Source organism: Pongo pygmaeus, chromosome 11 (genome assembly GCF_028885625.2).
Source record: "Pongo pygmaeus isolate AG05252 chromosome 11, NHGRI_mPonPyg2-v2.0_pri, whole genome shotgun sequence".
Taxonomy (NCBI): Eukaryota; Metazoa; Chordata; class Mammalia; order Primates; family Hominidae; genus Pongo; species Pongo pygmaeus.
Genome location: NC_072384.2, coordinates 110,457,206 through 110,473,519, shown reverse-complemented (window position 1 = coordinate 110,473,519; position 16,314 = coordinate 110,457,206). Strand labels below are relative to the sequence as shown.

The 16,314-nt window shown below is 37.1% G+C and overlaps 1 protein-coding gene across 15 annotated transcripts in view; it reads left to right on the top strand.

Annotated features, from left to right (window-relative positions):
* The window catches only part of KANSL1L (KAT8 regulatory NSL complex subunit 1 like), a 151,856-nt gene that overhangs the window by 43,546 nt on the left and 91,996 nt on the right, over positions 1–16,314 (top strand). The gene's annotated exons all lie outside the window — the stretch shown is intronic.

The window sequence follows — 16,314 nt, the reverse complement described above, 5'->3', positions numbered from 1 at the left end:
TTTTAGTTTTGATTTGCATTTGCCTAATGATTAATGATGTTGAACATCATTTCATGTGCTACTGGTTTGGCTTTTGGATATCTTCTTTGGAGAAGTACTTATTCAAGTCCTTTGCCCATTTTTGAATTGGGTTGCTTGCTTGTTTTTTTCTTGTTGCGTTTTAATTCTATATATATTGTAGATATTAATTTCTTGTCAGATATATGATTTATAAATATTTTTTCCTATTCTATGTGTTGCTTTTTTTTTTTTTTTTTTTGAGGCAGAGTCTTGTTCTGTCACCCAGGCTGGAGTGCAGTAGTGTGATCACTGCTCACTGCAGCTTGACCTCCCGGGCTTAAGCAATCCTTCCACCTCAGACTCCCAAGTAGCTGAGACTAGAGGCTCGTGCCACCATGCCTGGCTAAGTTTTTGATTTTTTTGTGGAGATAGGATCTCCCTCTATTGCCCAGGCTGGTCTCGAACTCCTAGACTTAAATGATCCCCTGACCTCGGCTTCTCAAAAAGTGCTGGTATGACAAATGTGAGCCCCTGTGCTCAGCCTTGTTCATTGCATTTTTACTCTGTTGATATTATCTTTTCCTGCCCAAATTTTCAAAATTTTTCTGAAGTCCCATTTGTCTACTTTTTCTTTTATTACCTGTGCCTTTGGTGTCATATCTAAGAAATCATTGCTAAATCTAATGTCATGAAGCACTTACCCTATATTTCTTCTTAGAGTTTTATAGTTTTAGATTTTACATTGAGGGCTTTGATCCGTTTTGTGTTCATTTTTGTGTATGGTGTTAGGTAAGGGCCCAGTTTCATTTGTTTTCATTCAGATATTCGGTTTTACCTGGTTGAAAAGACTTTTTCCATTGAATGGCCTTGGAACCTTTGTCAAAAACATTTGACCATATATGTTAGGGTTTATTTCTGGGTTCTCTATTCTGTCCCATTGGGATATAGGTCTGTCTTTATGCCAGTACCACGTTGGGTTTTTTTGTTTTTGTTTTTTAATTTCTTCTTTTTTTTTTTTTTTTAAAGAGACAGAGTTTCACTATATTCAAGACCAGGCTGGTCTTGAATTCCTGGGCTCAAGCCATCCTCTCACCTCGGCCTCCCAAAGTGCTAGAATTATAGGCATGAGCCACTGTGCCTGGCCAGTATCACATTATTTTGATTTCTGTAGTTTTGTAGTAATTTTTGAAATCAGGACGTGAGTCTTCCAGATTTGTTATTTATTTATATATATTTTTGAGACAGAGTCTCAGTATGTTGCCAAGGCCGGAGTGCAATGGCACGATATCAGCTCACTGCAACCTCCACCTTCCAGGCTCAAGTGATTCTCATGCCTCAGCCTCCTGAGTAGCTGGGATTACAGGCATGTGCCACCATGCCCAGCTAATATTTTTGTATTTTTAGTAGAGACGGGATTTCGCCATGTTGGCCAGGTTAGTCTTGAACTCCTGGCCTCAAAGTGATCTGCCTGCCTCGGCTTCCCAAAATGCTGGGATTACAGGTGTGAGCCACCGAGCCCAACTCTAGATTTGTGGTTTTTTTTTTTTTTTTTTTTTTTTAAGAGATTGTGTTGGCTTTGAGGTCTCATGAGATTTTGTATGACCTTTAGGATAAGCTTTTTTCTGTCTATAAAAAGAGTTGTGGAGATTTAGATAGGGATGCACTGAAACTCTAGATTGCTTTGAGTAGTTTTGATATCTTAACAACATTAAGTCTTCCAATCCATGAATATGGGACTTGTTTCCATTTATTTATATCTTCTTTAATTTCTTTCAGCAATGTTTTGTAGTTTGTACAAGTCTATCAACTCCTTGGTTATCTATCTATTATATTCTGAAGTGTTTTATTCTTTTTGATGCTGTTGTAAGTGGAATTGTTTTTGTGACTTTCTTTGCAGATTGTTCATTGTTGGTATATAAAAAACACACCTGACTTCTGTGTGATCTTGCTACTCTGCTGAATTTATTAATTTGAACATATTTTTGAAGGAATTTTTAGTGTTTTCTACCTATAAGATTATACCATCTTGAAACAAATCATTTAACTTCTTTTACAATTTGGATGCCATTTATTTCTTCTTCTTGCTTAATTGCTTTGTCTAGAACTTCCAATACTATGTTGAATAGAAGTGGTGAAAGTGAGCATTTTTGCCTTGTTCCTGATCTTAAGAAGAGAAATGGTTCAGTCTTTAACCCTTGAGTGTGATTTTCAGGGGGTTTTCATATGTGGCTTTTATTATGTTTAGGTAATTTTCTTCGATTCCTACCTTGCTGACTGTTTTTATCATGAAAAGATGTACAATTTTTTCAAATGCCTTTTCTTCAATTAAAATGATGATAGGGTTTTCTTTCTCCTTCATTCTGTTAATGTTGTGTATTACGTTGATCAGTTTTAATACTGAACCATCCTTTCATTCTAAGAATAAATCTCACTTGGAATAAATCTCACTCGGTCATGGATTGTAATCCTGTTAATATAGTGATGAATTTGGCTTGCTAATTTTTGGTTGATCGCTTCTGTATCAGTATTTGCAAGGGATATTGCAAATACTGTAGTGTATTTTCTTATAGTGTCTTTGCCTGGCTTTGGCATCAGGATAATGCTGGCCTCACAGAATGAATTAAGAAGTGTTCCTTCCTCTTTGATGTTTTGGAAAAGTTTGAGAAGGATTGCTATTTGGTCTTCTTTAAAAATTTAGTAGAATTGAGTATTGAAGTCATCAGATTCAGGGCTTTACTTTGTCAAGAGATTTTTGATTACTAATTTAATTTCCTTACTAGTTATATAGGCCTATTCAAATTTTCTTTTCTTTTCTTTTCTTTTGAGTTGGAGTTTTGCTCTTGTTGCCCAGGCTGGAGTGCCATGGCGTGATCTTGGCTCACTGCAACCTCTTCCTCCTGGGTTCAAGCGATTCTCCTGCCTCAGCCCCCTGAGTAGCTGGAATTACAGGCACCCGCCACCACATCCAGCTAATTTTTGTATTTTTAGTAGAGATGGGGTTTTACCATGTTGTCCAGGCTGGTCTCAAACTCCTGACCTCAGATGTTCCACTTGCCTTGGCCTCCCTAAGTGCTGGGATTACAGGCGTGAGCCACCACACCCAGCCCAAATTTTCTATTTCTTTGGGATTTAGTCTTCTTAAGTTGTGTTGTGTTTCTAGGAATTTGTTCATGTAATCTAGGTTATTTAATTTGTTGGTATAGTATTATTACTAATACTCTCTTGTCATCCGTTTTATTTCTTTAGATTCAGCAATAACATCCCGTTTTATTTCTGATTTTAGTGTTTTGAGTCTTTTTTCTTTGTTTTCTTAGTTCATCTAGCTAAAGGTTTGTCGATTTTGTTGATGCTTTCAAAGAATCCACTTTTAGTTTTGATAATTTTTCTAGTTTTTCTATCCTCATATTTGTTTTAGCTCTACTCTAATCTTTATTATTTCCTTTCTTCTGCTAACTTTTGGGTTAAATTGTTCTTCTTTTTCTAGTTTCTTAATTTGTAAAATTAGGTTGTTAATTCGAGATCTTTTTTGTTTTTTTTAAATGTCAAGCATTTATAACTATAAACTCCCCCCTTAGCACTGCCTTCACTGCATCTCATAAATTTTGGTATGTTTTGTTTTCATTTTCATTTATTTCTAACTGTTTTCTAATTTTTCTTGTAATTTCTACTTTGATCTATTGATTGTTTTAAAGTGTGTTAATTTACACAAATTTGTGCATTTTCCTGTTTTCTGTTAATGATTTCTCACTTCATTTCATTGTGGTTGGAAAAGATACTTTTTATATCTTTCTTTTTATATCTGTTGAGATATAATATTTGGCCTAACATATGGTCCATCTGGGAAAATGCTGCACGTACACTTGAGAAAAATTTGTATGTGATTGTTGTTGAGTAGAATGTTCTTTAGATATCTGTTAAATCTAGTTGGTTTACTGTGTAGTTTAAGTTGTCTGTTTCCTTACTTATCTTCCATCTAGTTGTTGTGTCCCTTAACAAGAGTGAATTATAGAAGTATCCAACTATTATTATAGAATTATTGATTTTTCTTTGCAATTCTATCAGTTTTTGCTTCATATGTTTTGATTGTCTCTTATTAGATGTGTAAATGTTGCCTGATGCGTTAGAAACCAATATTATAACGCTGAGTTTTTTGAAAGAAGAAAAGCTTTATATTGCAAAGTTGACTGACAAGGAGACTGGAGGGTCAAGCTCCAATACTGTCTCCTTGTGCTGTTTTTTTAACTTAAAAAATATTTTTGTGGGTACATAGTGGATGTATATATTTATGGGGTACATGAGATATTCTGACACAGGAATACAATGCATAATAATCAGATCAGAGTAAATGGGATATCCATCACCTCAAACACTTATTCTTTCTTTGTGTTATAAACTGTCCAATTATACTCTTAATTATTTTTAAATGTACAATAAGTTATTGTTGACTGTAGTCACCCTGTTGTGCTATCAAATACTAGATCTTATTTATTCTAATTATATTTTTGTACCCATTAGCCATCCCCATTCTCCCCCACCGTTCCCAACCTCTAGTAATCATCATTCTACTATCTCCATGAGTTCAATTGTTTTAATTTTTTAAGCTCCTACAAATAAGTGAGAACATGCACAATTTGTCTTTCTGTGCCTGGCTTATTTCACTTAACATAATGACTTTCAGTTCCATCCACGTTGTTTCAAATGACAGGATCTCATTCTTTTTTATCACTGAATAGTACTCCATTGTGTATATGTACAACATTTTCTTTATCCATTTGTCTGTTGATGGACACTTAGGTTGCTTTCAAATCTTGGTTATTGTGAATAGTGCTGCCATAAACATAAGGGTGCAGATACCTGTTCAATATACTGATATCCTTTCTTTGGGTATATGCCTAGGAGTAAGATTGGATCACAGGGTAGTTCTAGTTTTAGTTTTTCAAGGAACCTCCAAGCTTTTCTCTCAAGTGGTTGGGAATATACATTCCCACCACCAGTGTGGTTCCTTTTTCTCTACAGTTTTGCCAGCATGTCTTATTCCCTGACCTTTGGATAAAAGCTATTTTAACTGGGGTGAGATGATAGCTCATTGTAGTTTTGATTTGCATTTCTCTGATGATAAACAATGTTGAGCACCTTTTCATATACCTGTTTTCCATTTGTATGTCTTCTTTTGAGAAAGGTCTATTCATATGTTTTGCCTATTTTTCAATCAGATTATTAGATTTTTTTTTCTATTGAGTTGTTTGAGCTCCTTATGTATTCTGGTTATTAATCCCTTGTCAGACAGATAGTTTGCAAATATTTTTGCCCATTTCGTGGGTTGTGTCTTCACTTTGTTGATTATTTCTTTTGCTATGCAGAGGCTTTTTAACATGATGTGTTAACATGTATTAACTTGATTTGTCCATTTTTTTCTTTGGTTGCCTGTGCTTGTGGGGTATTACTTAAGAAATCTTTGCCCAGTCCAATGTCCTGGAGAGTTTTTCCAATGTTTTCTTTTAGTAGTTTCATAGTTTGAGGTCTTAGATTTAAGTCTTTAATATATTTTGATTTGATTTTTGTATATGGCAAGAAATGGGGGTCTAGTTTTATTCTTCTGCATATGGATAGACAGTCTTTCCAGCACCATTTACTGGAGACTCTTTTTTCCCCAAGGTCTTGGCAACTTTGTTGAAAATGAGTTAACTGTATATGTATGGATTTGTTTCTGTGTTCTCTGTTCTGTTTTATTCTGTGTGTCTATTTTTATGCCAGTACTGTGCCGTTTTGATTAATATAGCTCTGTAGTATAATTTGAAGTCAGTTAATGTGATTCTTCCAATTTTGTTCATTATGCTCAGGACAGCTTTAGCTATTCTAGGTCTTTTGTGATTCCGTATAAATTTTAGGGTTGTTTTTTCTATTTATGTGAAGAATGTCAGTGGTACTTTGATAGACATTGCATTGAATCTGTGGATTTTGTTGGGTACTATGGATATTTTAACAATATTAATTCTTCTAATTCATGAAAATGGAATATCTCCTTTTTGTGTGTATCCTCTTCAGTTTCTTTCATCAGTGTTTTATAGGTTTCATAGTTGAGATCTTTCAATTCTTTGGTTAAGTTAATTCCTAGGTATTCTGTTTTATTTGTATCTACTGTAAATGAGTTTACTTTCTTGATTTCTTCTCTAGATTGTATGCTGTTGGCATATAGAAATGCTACTGATTTTTGTATGTTGATTTTGTATACTGCAACTTACTGAATTTATTTATCAGTTTTAATAGTTTTTTAGTGGAGTCCGTAGATTTTTCCAAACAAGATCATATCACGTACAAACAAGGATAATTTGACTTCTTCCTTTCCAATGTGGATGCCCTTTATTTCTTTTTCTTTTTTAAAAACTTTGCCCCCCCAAAAGTTTTATTTCTTCTTGTTTTTAAACTTTTATTTTAAGTTCAGGGGTACAAGTGCAGGTGTGTTACATGGGTAAACTTGTGTCTTAGGGGTTTGTTGTTCAGATTATTTCATCAGCCAGGTATTAAGCCTAGTACCCGTTAGTTGTTTTTCCTGATCCTCTCCCTCCTCGCACCCCCCATTCTCCAAAAGGCCCCAGTGTGTGTTATTCCCCTCTATGTGTTCATGTTCTCTCATCATTTAGCTCCCACTTATAAGTGAGAATATGCAATATTTGGTTTTCTGTTCCTGAGTTAGTTTGCTAGGATAATGGCCTCCAGCTTCTTTTGTGTCTCTGCAAAGGACATGATCTCGTTGTTTTTTATGGCTGCATAGTATTCCATGATGTATGTGTACCACATTTGCTTTATGCATTCTACCATTGATGGGCATTCAGGTTGATTCTATGCCTTTGCTATTGTGCATAGTGCTGCAATAAACATACACATGTGTGTATCTTTATAATAGAATGATATATATTCCTTTGGGTATATACTTAGTAATGGGATTGCTGGGTCAAATGGTATATCTGTCTTTAGGTCTTTGAGGAATTGCCACACTGTCTTCCACAATGGCTGAACTAATTTCACTCTCACCAGTGGTGTAAAAGCATTCCTTTTTCTCCACAACCTTGCCAACATGTTATTTTTTGACTTTTTAATAGTAGCCATCTGACTGGAGTTAGATGGCATCTCATTGTGGTTTTGATTTGCATTTCTCTAATGATCAATGATGTTGAGCTTTTTTTCATATGATTGTTGGCCACATGTATGTCTTCTGTTGAAAAGTGTCTTTTCATGTCCTGTGCCCACTTTTTTATGGGGTTGTTTGTTTATTTCTTGTAAATTTGTGTAAGTTCCTTTTAGATGCTGAATATTAGACCTTTGTCAGATGCATAGTTTGCAAAAATTTTCTCCCATTCTTTAGATTGTCTGTTTATTCTGTTGATAGTTTCTTTCTCTGTGCGAAACTCTCTGGTTTAGTTAGTTTACATTTGTCAATTTTTGCTTTTGTTGCGCAGTTGCTTTTGGCATCTTTGTCATGAAATCTTTGCCTGTGCCTATGTCCTGGATGGTATTGCTTAGGTTGTCTTCCAGCATTTTTATAATTTTGGGTTTTACATTTAAGGCTTTAATCCATCTTGAATTAATTTTAGTATGTGGTGTAAGGAGGGGGTCCAATTTCAATCTTTGCATATGGCTAGTCAGTTATCCCAGCACTTTTTTATTTTTGTTTTTTTCTTTGGAGACGGAGTGTCACTCTGTCACCCAAGCTGGAGTACAGTGGCGTGATCTCGGCTCACTGCAACCTGTGCTTCCCAGCTTCAAGCAATTCTCCTGCCTCAGCCTCCTGAGTAGCGGGGACTACAGGCGCATGCCACCATGCCTGGCTATTTTTTTTTGTATTTTAGTAGAGATGGGGTTTCACTGTGTTGCCCAGTCTGGTCTCGAACTCCTGAGCTGAGGCAGTCTACCTGCCTGAGCCTCCCATGGTGCTAGGATTACAGGTGTGAGCCACCGTGCCTGGCCAGCACCACTTACTGAATAGGGAATTCTTTCCCCATTGCTTATTTCTTTCAGGTTTGTTGAAGATTAGACAGTTGTAGGTGTGTGGTCTCATTTCTGGGTTCTCTTTTCTGTTCTATTGGTCTATGTGTCTGTTCTTGTTCGAGTACCATACTGTTTTGGTTACAATATCCCTGTAGTATAGTTTGAAGTTGGGTAGCCTGATGCCTTCTGCTTTGTTCTTTTTGCTTAGGATTGCCTTGGCTATTCAGGGATGCCTTCTATTTCTTTCTCTTGTCTAATTGCTCTACCTACAACTTTCCAGTATTATATTGAATGACAGTGGTAAAAGTGGGCATCCTTGTTATGTTCTAGATTTCAGTTTTCTCTCCCATTCATTAAGATACTAGCTGTGGGTCTGTCATATATGGCTTTTATTGTGTTGAGGTAAGTTCCTTTATACCCAATTTGTTGAAAGTTTTTATCATGAAGGATGTTGAATTTTATTAAACACTTTTTCAGCATCAATTGAAATGACCATATGGATTTTGTCCTTCTTTCTGTTGATATGACCTATCAGATTGATTAATTTGCATATGTTGAACCATCTTTGTGTCCCTGGAATGCATCCTACTTGATTATGACAAATGATTTTTTAATATGTTGTTACTTGGTTTGCTAATTTTTTGTTAAGGACTTCTGTATCAATGTAATCAGGGATATATGCCTATAGTTTTCTCTTTTTTAAAAATGTGGTTTTGGCTAGTTTTAATATCAGAGTAATACTGTCCTTGTAGAATGAGTTTGAAAGTATTTCCTTCCCCTCTATTTTTCAGACTAGTTAGAGGAGGATTGATACTACTTCTTCTTTAAGTGTTTCGTAAAATTCAGCAGTGAAGCCATTGGGTCTTGGGCTTTTCTTTTTTTTTTCTTTTTCTTCGAGATGGAGCCTCGCTCTGTCACCAGGCTGGAGTGCAGTGGTGGATCTTGGCTCACTGCAACCTCCACCTCCCAGGTTCAAGAGATTCTCCTGCCTCAGCCTCCTGAGTAGCTGCGACTACAGGTGCGTGCCACCATGCCCAGCTAATTTTTGTATTTTTAGTAGAGACAGGATTTCGCCATGTTAGGGTTTCGCCATGTTGGCCAGGATGGTCTCGATCTCCTGACCTCGTGATCTGCCTGCCTCATCCTCCCTAAGTGTTGGGATTACAGGCATGAGCCACCACACCCGGCTCTGGGCTTTTCTTTAATAGAGAACTTTTTTTTTTTTTTTCTCTTGAGACAGGGTCTTACTCTGTTGCCCAACCTGAAGTGGAGTGGCACATTTCGACTCACTGCAGCCTCAACCTCCTGGGCTCAAGCAATACTTCCACCTCAGCCTCCTTAGTAACTGGGACCACAGGCACACACCACCACATGTGGCTAAGTTTTGTGTTTTCTGTAGAGATGGGGGTTTTGCCATATACCCAGGCTGGACTCAAACTCCTGAGCTCAAGCAGTCTGCCTGCCCTGGCCTTCCAAAGTGCTGGGATTACAGGTATGAGCCACCATGCTTGGTATAATGGAAGACTTATTAGTGATTTAATCTCCTTACTCATTTTTGGTTTGTTAAAATTTTCTATTTTTTCTTCTGGTTTTTTGTTTGTTTGTTTGTTTTTTGTTTTTTTTGAGATGGAGTTTCTTGTTGCCCAGGCTGGAGTGCAATGGTGCGATCTGAGCTCACAGTGCGACCTCCGCCTCCCGGTTCAAGCAATTCTCCTGCCTCAGCCTCCTGAGTAGCTGGGATTACTGGCATGTACTACCATGCCTGGCTAATTTTGTATTTTTAGTAGAGACAAGGTTTCTCCATGTTGGTCAGGCTGGTCTTGAACTCCTGACCTCAAGTGATCCACCCGCCTCGGCCTCCCAAAGTGCTGGGATTACAGGCATAAGCCACCACACCTGCCCCCGCTTTTTTTTTTTTTTTTTGAGATGGAGTTTCGCTTTCGTTGCCCAGGCTGGAGTACAATGGTGTGATCTCACCTCACTGCAACCTCTGCCTCCCGCGTTCAAGTGATTCTCCTGCCTTAGCCTCCTGAGTAGCTGGGATTACAGGCATGCGCCACCACACCTGGCTAATTTTTTTGTATTTTTAGTAGAGACAGGGTTTCTCCATGTTGGTCAGGGTAGTCTCAAACTCCCAACCTCAGGTGATCCACCTGTCTCGGCCTCCCAAAGTGCTGGGATTACAGGCATGAGCCATCGTGCCTGGCCAAAATTTTCTATTTTTTCATAATGCAGTCGTGCTAGGCTGTATGAATCAAGAGATTTGTTTATTGATTTTAGATTGTTCAACTTGTTGGTTTATACTTTTTCATAATAGTCTCTGATAATCCTTTGTATTTCTGTTGTGTCAGTTGTAATGTCTCCTTTTTTATTTGCAATTTTATTTGAATCTTCCCTGTTTTTTTCTTAGTCTAGTGAAAAGTTCATCTTGAAGGTTATATTTGCTGGATATACTATTCTCCAATAAAAGTGTTTTTCTTTCAGCACTTTAAATATGTCATGCCACTCACTCCTGACCTGTAAGGTTTCCCACTGAGAAGTCTGCTACCAGACATATTGGAGCTCCTTTGTATGTTGTTTCTTTTCTCTTGCTACTTTTTGAATCCTTTCTTTATTCCTTCCCTTTGGGTGTTTGATTATTAAATGTCTGAGGTAGTTTTCTTTGGATTAAATTTTCTTGGTGCCCTATAACCTTCTTGTACTTGAATATTGGCATCTTACTCTAGATTTGGGAAGTTCTCTGTTATTATCCATTTGAATATACTTTCTACGCTGATCTCTTTCTCTTCCTCCTCTTTAAGGCCAGTATCTTAGGTTTGCCCTTTTGAGGCTATTTTTTTGATCTGGTAGGTGTGCTTTATTACTTTTTATTCTTTTTTCCTTTGTCTCTTCTGAGGTGTATTTTCACATAGCCTGTCTTCAAGCTCACTAATTTTCTTTATTACTTTTTATTCTTTTTTCCTTTGTCTCTTCTGAGGTATATTTTCACATAGCCTGTCTTCAAGCTCACTAATTTTCTTCTTTTTGATTAATCCTGCTGTTAAGAGACTCTATCTAGTGCATTCTTCAGAATGTCAATTGCATTTTTCAGCTCCAGAATTTCTGCTTGTTTCTTTTTAACTGTTTCAGTTTTTTTGTTAAATTTATCTGATAGGATTCTGAATTCCTTCTTGTGTTACCTTAGATTTCATTGAGCTTTCTCAAAACAGCTATTTTCAGTTCTCTGTCTGAAAGGTCACATCCCTGTCTCTCTGGCATTGGTCTTTGGTGCCCTATTTAGTCCATTTGGTGAGGCCATGTGTTCCTGGGTGTTCTTTATATTCATAGATGTTCATCTGTGTCTGGACATTGAAAAGTTAGTTATTTTTTAGTCTTTGCACCTGCACTAATTTGTACCAGTCATTCTTGAGAATACTTTCTAGATATTGAAACACCTTGGGTGTTGTGATCTAAGTCATTGGTCACTGCAGTCATATCCCCAACTTTAGTAACACTGCATCTTTTGTAGACTCATAGAGGTACTACCTCAGTAGTCTCGGGTAAGATCCAAAAGCATTCTCTGGATTACCAGTCACAGACTCCTGTTCTCTTCCCTTACTTTCCCCCAGGGAAACATAGTCTCACCCTCTGTACTGAGCTGCTTGGAGCTAGGAGAGGCATGACACAAGGACCACTGGGACTGCACAGGGTCAGATCCGAAGACAGCACAGCACTGGTCTCACCTAAGGCCCACAGTGACCACTACCTGGCTATCGTGTGTCTCCTCAAGGCCCAAAGGTTCTATCATCAGCAGGTGGCAAATCCACCCAGGCTTGTGTCCTTCCCTTAAGGGTGGCAAGTTTTCTCCCCAGCCCCAGGTGGGTCTAGAGATGCCATCTTGGGACTCCACCTGATGCTGTATTCTACTGCAGCTGACCAAGTCACAAGACAAAGTCCTCCCTACCCTTCGTTCCTCTTTCCTCAAGGAGAGCAGTCCCTTTCCCGTGGCCACCACTGCCCCAGGGCCACAGCAAGTACTACCTGTCTACAGCCAATGTTTACTAAAGGCCCAAGGCTTCTTCAGTCAGCTTTTGGTGAATGCTGCCATCTTGAGTCTCTCCCTTCAGGACAGTGGGTTCCCCTCTGGACCAGGGTAGGTCCAGAAATGCTTAGTGCTTTACCCCACTGTGGCCAAGCTGGTAACCAACCTGACTTTTAGCTCTTATAAAGATGCTGTTTTATGTGGATAGTGTTCAATCTGGTGTTCCTATGTTGGGAGATATTGGGGGTACAATTGCTGGAGGCTTCTATTCAGCCATCTTGTTCTGCCTCCCCTCTCTCATGCTATTTTTATGGCAACATTTTTATTAGAATAGATTTGGGGGTAGATATTGGGATTAATAGGTGATTGGTAGAAGGCAAGGAAAGTTTTGGAAAGTTGTTGGGCATGTGCAGTTATTGCTTCGTGCTAACTCATGGATTGCAAGTGCAAATTCAGGGGGAGTTAATATGAAACATGCAGTGGAAATTTAGGCTGTGATGTCAGTAAGGTCATCTGTGCAAACTTCTGTCAGCCATTTTGGTTTTAACTGATTTTTGCCAGTTTACTCTTGTTCTCACAAGGTTAGAGAGTTTTGGCATCTCAGTAGGTTATGTCTTTAATTATCTGCTATCCTACAAACTCAAGAACTTTTGCTAGTTACTGACTTCTTACTCCTTGGGTTACAGTTTGAGTTTCAGTATCTCAACAAGTTGTTTCTTTTCTTATCTGTTATCCTATAAACATAGGAATTTAGACCGGTTTTCTTAACTCTTTGTGGCATGGTTTCATAAATGTTTATAATTGTTATATCTTATTATACTGAGTCTTATTAATATATAATGTCCTTATCTCTTGTAACCATTTTTTAATTTGAAATCTGTTTTGTCTGATATTGTATATAATTTTTAAAAATCCTTCCACTTTCAACTTATTTGTGTCATTGGACTTAAGTTGAATCTCTTGTAGACAGTATAGAGTTGGATTCTGTGTTTTTATCCATTCTAATTTCTGTGTTTTGGGGAGTTTAATCCATTTACAGTTAACATAATTACTAAGAAGGATAGACTTACTTCTGTCATTTTGCTATTTTCTATATATCTTATACCTTTTTTGGTTTTTCATTTCCTACACTACTGTCTTCTGTTATGTTTAGTTGATCTTTTTTGACACTGAAATGTTTAATTTCTTTCTCATTTCCTTTTGTATATATTCTGTAGATATTTTCTTTGTGGTTGCCCATGGGGATTACATTTAACTTCATGAAGTTATTACATTATAATTTGAATTTATTCCAGTTTAACTTTAGTAACATATAAACACTCATTTCCTTTACAGCTTTGTTCCCACCCCTTTCGTTTGTTGATGTCACAAAATTACATCCTTATACTAATGTGTCCCAAAGCATACATTAATAATTATTTTAAATATATTAATTTCTTAAATTATGTAGAAAACAAAATGTGGAGCTACAAACCAAAATTACCACAAGTCTAGCTTTGGAGCTAATATATTTTTTTAATGTACTAGTTATTTAAATCATGTAGAAAGCAAGGAGTTACAAACTAGTGTTACAATAATACTAGCTGTTATAATTATGCGTGTATTTAACTTAATTGAGATTTTTCTTTCATCATACAGCTTTAAGTTACTATCTAGGTCTTTCATTTCACCTTGCACGACTTCTTTAAGTATTTTCTGCAGAGTAGGTCTAGTGGTAAATGACTCCCTCAGCTTTTGTTTACTTGAGAGTGTCTTAATTTTTTTTACCTTTGAAGGACAATTTTCCCGAATAGAATAGGATTTTGGGTTGGCCAGGGGTTTTTGTTGTTGTTGTTGTTATTTTGTTTTGTTTTGTTTTGTTTGTTTTTTGCTTTGAATATGTTGACCTAACTGCCTTTGGACCTCCAAAGTTTCATAAGAGGCTGCAGATAGTATTATGGAGGATCCCTTCCTTGCATGTGCTTTTCTCTTGCCGCTTTCAAGATTCTTTCTTTTTGTCATTCAGTAGTTTGATTATAATGTGTTTCTTTGTAGTACTCTTTGGATTCATCTTATTTGGAGCTTATTCGGCTTTTGATATTTGTAATCATGTCTTTCATCATATTTGGGAAGTTTTTAGCCATTATTTCTTCAAATATTCTCTCTGCCTGTCTTTCTCTTCTTTTTCTGGAACTCCCACATTTATGTGTTGGGCCACTTAGTGTTCCACATGTCCCTTAGACTTTGTTCACTTTTCTTTAATCTGTTTTCTTTTTATGCTTTGCACTTGATTATTTTTACTGTCCTGGCTTCAAGTTCATTGATGTTTTTCCTGCCTGTTCACATTTGCCTTTGAATACCTCTAGTGAATTTTTCATTTTGGTTATTATACTTTCCAGCTCTAGAATTTCTGTTTGGTTTCTTTTCAGGTTTTCTATCTCCATATTGATGTTTGCATTTTGTTCATAACATCTTTTTCTTGACTTTTTCACATCTTTTTTTTAGCCTTTTGAGCATCTTTAAGACAGTTGTTTTAAAGTCTTTGTCTAATAGATCTTCCATCCTGTTTTCAGGGACAGTTTCTGTTTATTTTTTTTTTCCTTTGAATGCTCCATTTTTCCTGTTTCATCGTATGCTTTTTGTTTTTTTTTGTTGTTTTTGAAAACTGGACATTTGACTCTAATAATGGAAATCAGATTCTTTCCCTTTCTGCAGGACTTTTAAAATCATTTTTGTTTATTATTTTGTTTTTCTCTATTGTTGTAGGTTGTCGGTGTGGCAAGAATAAGCCTGAAGTGTATAGTTAAAATCTTATTTTTTCTGAGCCTGCACCTTTTCTTGGAAATGCCCAGTTGCTTTCTAATTTTCCCCATTGATGCAGTTGTTTTAAAATGTCCTGCTTTTAATGTCTGGCTCCCAAAAGGGGGAAAGAGAAAAATGAAGAGAGGATTTTTTTTAAAGGGTGCTGGCCCTTTAAATCCCCAGGAAGGCCTTCAGCCAGAGGAGGAGGGAATTGCAATAAAAGGAGGGAGGTACTACAACAATGGTTGTTTGCCTCTTTGTCTGTACCTCTGGGATCAAAGGTTACATCAGTGATCAGAACACAGATCCCTAATATTTGCAGAACAGGGTCCTTTTCCCCTACCCTAACTTATGCAGGCTGTATGTAGATTGCTTCAGGAATGTATGAATGGCTGCCTGCCATGGGACTAGGTGTGGGGATGGGTAGCTGCTATTGTGCTAAGAGCTAAAATTGATGAAAATTAACTGCACGTTTACTGTCCAAGCCTGCCCCTTGAACTTGCAAGTCTTCAGTAAACTCCAGATTTTTGAAGTAATGACATTAGACAGATTCTGCCAGTGCAGGTGGTGTCTAGGTGGGGTGACAGATTCCTGGTGGTTCCTGTTCCAACACATAGAAGTGATAAATATTTGTGGTGATGGATATGCTAATTACCCTGATCTGATCACTATACATCATGTGTATTGAAATATCATTATATATACCATAAATATATACAATTATTATTTGTCAATTAAAAAATAAAGTAGAAAGAAATAAGAGACATGCACTGAAAGGAGTTTTTGACATTTGGGTCTCTGGACACTTAAACTTTGTGTCTTTGTACATCTCAGAATATCTTCATTTTACCCTCACTCTTAAATGGTATTTTAGTTTGGTGTTAAATTCTAGTTTGACAGTTATTTTCCTTTAGCACTTTAAAGATGTGTTTTATTGTTTTGTTTGATACTGAGGAGAAGTCTACTGTCAATGTGATTATTTGTCTTTTCTGGGTACTGTCTTTCCTATCTGGTACCTTTAAGATGTTCTTGTTGTATGAGGTGTAAGGAAGGGATCCAGTTTCAGCTTTCTACATATGGCTAGCCAGTTTTCCCAGCACCATTTATTAAACAGGGAATCCTTTCCCCATTGCTTGTTTTCATCAGGTTGCTGCTATAAAGACACATGTACACGTATGTTTATAGCGGCACTATTCACAATAGCAAAGACTTGGAACCAACCTAAATGTCCAATGATAGTCTGGATTAAGAAAATGTGGCACATATACACCATGGAATACTATGCAGCCATGAAAAATGATGAGTTCATGTCCTTTGTAGAGACATGGATGAAACTGGAAACCATCATTCTCAGCAAACTATCGCAAGGACAAAAAACCAAACACTGCATGTTCTCACTCATGGGTGGGAATTGAACAATGAGAACACATGGACACAGGAAGGGGAACATCACACACCGGGGACTGTTGTGGGGTGGGGGGAGGGGGGAGGGATAGCTTTAGGAGATAATACCTAATGCTAAATGA